We start from the raw sequence: 4962 nt of genomic DNA, 5'->3' as shown, positions 1-4962 counted from the left end.
GGGAGGGTAGGTGTTTGTTTCATTGTCAGGAGCCTACACACGCAGCAATGTTGAGGTGTTACCTAATATGGTCTTAAACTAACAGTCCAGTCATGAATCCGGCGTCGTTTATGCCACATCACCAAATAATTAGAATTAGACAATTCAACTCGCTAACGGCTGAGCTTGTCCACTGCCTCTCCGTTAGGTTCAATGAACAATAAATTTGTGTCATTTATCAAACTGATGATGAACAATAAAAATTTCAACATTGCAAATATATATCTATCTTTAATACCAGTATAATTGTTTTATCAAGATGTCGAGTTTTTTTTAATCAGAAAACAGAAAAAACATCCCGCACTTTTTTACTGTTAATTCCACAAAATCAAACAATTATGTTATGATTAATGGAATTTATGGTTAACTATAAAAACGAACAAAAACTGTTTAAAAATTATGATTTTTTCTTTGTTGTTTCCTTGTATATTTCATAGTTTATAATAATCGATAAACTTTTTAACAATAACAATAATTGTACACCGTTATATCGATTCATTTTCAAATAATATACTACACGCGCACAGTTAACCAGGCGTCGATGTGCAGCAAACCACACGAGAAATCTCTCTAATTTCTAACAAGGAAAATGCTAATTAATGCATGATGATATTATGAGATATGATACCTGCATGACTAGTGTTGATTGTTTGGTGAAACGAAATGGACTTATATTTCATACTTTTCTGTACCTGATTGCTACACACTTTCCAAGATATGTCCTTTAACATCCTTGATAGTTAAGTTGGTTGTTTTTTTTTTTAATTTCAGGCGATGATGTTTTATGTTCCTGTCCACCTTTTGAATGTATGTGTGGTACATCACGACGATATAAAGATTTCCTTCCAACATGTGACGTATTCAAAGATGGCTTCCAACCTCAACCCGCCATTACTCAGATAAATATCAGTAATAATTACACGCCACAACCAACATTAGACTTTACCATCCACGGTTATGATTACCATAGAAACCGGTATGGTTACCACGCTGCGCCCCCGCCACTGTATAACGATCCATCACGTGGTTATACGTCATTGCCACCACATCCAAGTGTGACGTCATTCGGTCATCCCGGCCAACCATTATTAGATAATGACATGACGTCGCGACCAGACTCGCATATTATAACGGATTGTCTCCATGGTAATAAGAATTCGTCTGCTCCGTTAACAGATTTTTATGATACTCTCTTCAGCGGAAGTGCGAGGCTTGACGACCACTTCGACAATGACCATTTAAAAATGAACAATTTTGCTTTAAAGCAAGAACCTGATGTCAGTCAGTCAATATGTTCTCGATTAAAATCTGCTCAATCCATCTGTACTGAGTTATCACCCTTTGCGAAAACGCCTAAATCTTCTCAAGACTCTTTTGACCAACTTGGTCTTGATTCAATGACTTTGGATTCTTTAGAATCGGTGTTTGAGGATAGTGCTCAAAATGTTAATGAAGTGAACAAAACCGTTCCATCTAGTCAGCCGCCTTCCCCTCGCCGTTTTGAAGAGCTCAAGCCCGTCGTCAGTAAAACTTCTTGCAGCAACGAGGCACCAAAATCAGCCTTTGATCTTTTGGATGTACAAAATTCATTTCGACGTGAAAGTGACATTCCTTGGATAAGAATTCGAGATAACAATACATCATCACCAAGTTCAGGATTGACCAATCAACAGCCATATAACAGAACAGTTCCTATCAGTGATTGTCGTAATAGTGTATTCCCGCCATCAGATGCATCACAGCGGTATCCACGTTACCTAGGCGACTATCATCAACATATGCCTAGTCAGAGAGACGCTCTATGCAGACCCAACCATAGTATTAATATTACTTTAACCTACAAATAGTCAAGAGTCGAATTCTTGTCAAAGACAAAGCCCTGTGCCTGTTTTGTTAAAGAAGAGCTTGGTCTCACTTAAAAAAGACGTTTACAACTTGTAAATGTAATTGTAGCATTTCAGATACAATCTAGTCCATTAATCTGATATATATTGAAACGTTGGTTACGTTTTTTTTCCTTTCGACACTGCAAAAACATGTAGAAACTACTTCAATCAGATTGCAATGTTTATAAACTTTACCTATATAAGCTTTGTTCTAACTTCTAGTCAAATATTCCATTCAGTATTTCAGTATATTTTTCAATATTGTTAAAATGCCTTAAGTAATGCCTCATTTTTTTCAATAATGCCTTACATTTTATACATTCCGGTTTTTATGGAATGATACCAAAAAATTATATCCTTACAAATATTATTTAAAATGTTGCTTCCAATCTTTTAAGAGGTTAATAGTTGGGTATAGTTCAGCAAAGTTATTTCTTTATATCAAGGACCAGTTCAAACATTAACCCGAGTAGTTCACTTTATTATAGGTATTTAAAGTTGTAATTTAACATAATATAACTGTGATTTCTATAGTTTTTATCACTATTTATTCTACCTGAAAATATAGTGGACTGGTCTTATTTTGAATCGGACCCAGAATCGCAAAAAATATATTTGCTGGACTATATTCAAGTATACTTTGCAATGTTTGAATTTGTCTTCCAGATTAGTGCAATATTTTTAGATTTAATGTATATTTTTTGATGATGAACCTTTTGGTGCCTATTTTGTTGAATTAAATCTTGAAATAATCATTCATATTACATCTTTTTCTTTTAAAAATGGCCAAGTATATAGGCAACTTCGTACACTAGTCCTGTGTAATTGATAACTTTACAAAGAGGACGCACATTTCAGAAACAGTAATTGTCATAGCTTCGCATCACCGTATCAACATCTCCATGGTAACATGAGTAGAAAGGGACCTTCATAGTGCACACATGCATGGTATGGGACGTTTTAAGGTTTTCTGAGATATCCATGATGGTGAAAGATATGTTCAAAAGGTCTAATTTCCAATAAAATTCTGTCTCTCTCCCTATTCCATGAGCTTTCCAGATATAGAAAATAGCATGTAATAAATCACGACTCGGTTAATTCTTTAATAAACTTCCACTTAAACCTGATCATTAAATAATTAGACAATAATAACTGTTAAACTGCTCGTGCTCGTGTTCTATATTAGACATGAACCTGTCAATCAGCTATCAATCAATTACAAACTAACCAGGAGTCGACAACTCTAATTCTCTGTCCATGTTTAATTCTTGTTTAATTATTATTTGTGCGGGACTATAATCACGTGTCATTGTTGGATGGAGAGTATTTCCGGCTTGACACCAATTACTAACCACAAATTAGACTATAATCAACGCCAATAAACTTTCAGCACTTTTAGAACTTTTCGATCATCGATTGACCAACATACATTTTCAGCAAGCACTTTTTTGAATGTTTAACAGTTTAATTGGAAAACAAATTGTATGCCTATAAACAAGTTTTATTCTATATAAACATGCCGATTTCTTGTATGTCGATTGAATTATGGTTTTTATAAGCTATTCTCACACCTTTTATTGTCAAATTTAAATAAATTCATTATATAATATTAAATATTTTCATGAAGGTTAGGGATTTTACTACTTTAAATTTTAAATAAAGCAGTCTTGAAAAGACCAAGGCATCAAATAAATTCGGCAACCGCTTTTATACAAAATGCCTAGATTACAAGCCATCAGCGATTCTGTATTGTCTTTATACCTGATCGTGTGTTGTGGATTAGAACCGAAACGTGGTGGAATTATTTCACAGAAGAGCAAGATCTTTAGTTCCAACATCTTTCATAAAATACATATTAGCTTTTTAATCCGTGTTAATACGTTTCTAATTAACATATAACTGCATATTATAAGAACAAGAATTCGTTTAAAATGTGCGGATTGACGCATGTGTATAAGCTTATTGACATGTGACTCGGTTGACTGCCAGACTATAATTCTATGGTCGTCATCTTAAGTAAATAATCCCGCCGTAAATTAATTTACCGTTTATCATTGAACAAGTTTCTGATAAAGGAATATCGTTTGTTAAGTCATTTGGTTTTTGAAAAGGAATCAAGTTTCATTGAATTTCGTTTTTTATATAGGACAAAGTACGCCCTGGCGAATTCATCTGCATGTAAAACATACAGGCATTTCATATCCGAGGGATTATATGGTCACGTGACCGGTATGTACATATCCAAGTCTCGTGTTACTGCGGGCCATTATTAGTCGTTCACCTTTGAATAGATACAATGTCTATTCTTAGGGTTATGACAACCTCAATGATGCCCCATATTATTAATATTCCCTATATTGTTGCATGTAAAACGATGTTTGACGAACCATAATTATGATATAAGCTAACCGACATTGGTAATTATTGCATCTTGTGAAAGAAATAAACAGCACATTTAAGATTTCAAAAGACGTTTTCTAGCCATTTGAGTAAAGAGACAGTGCCTGATATAGACGTCTGTTGGATATAGCAAGTCGAAACGAGATGAAAGGGACACAACTCATGTAGTAAAACAGCAGACTACGAACAATTCTGAGGTAATGATTGTAGTCTGTGGCATTTTAAACAGGCGCTATCCAATTTGTAATTATTAAAAACGTTATAAATTACACGTGAAAGGATATTTAGTATATGCTTTTTACATCTATGTATCAACTTGATCCACACGATTTGATTGTAAAGGGGTAATAATAAAATGGTGGGTCCTAATTGTTAAAGGGGTATTCCGCTTAGTAACGTTCGATTACTGGTTTGAACATTGACTAAACGCTTTTGGAACATCGGTCAGTTGGTATCAGAGAAAGAGAAATAGCATTATTAATTTTTGCTGCACTTTTCCGTTGTATTTCTATAGCATGATTGATTTTAGAGCAAAACTTGACCAAAATATCGAACCAAAACGAACTGATTCGAATGTTAGTTTATATAGCATTTACATGACCAATGGGCCAAAGCTAATTGACATTCATTAAAGGAA

Source organism: Lottia gigantea (genome assembly GCF_000327385.1).
Source record: "Lottia gigantea unplaced genomic scaffold LOTGIsca_15, whole genome shotgun sequence".
NCBI lineage: Eukaryota > Metazoa > Mollusca > Gastropoda > Lottiidae > Lottia > Lottia gigantea.
This window is presented reverse-complemented; position numbering follows the sequence as displayed.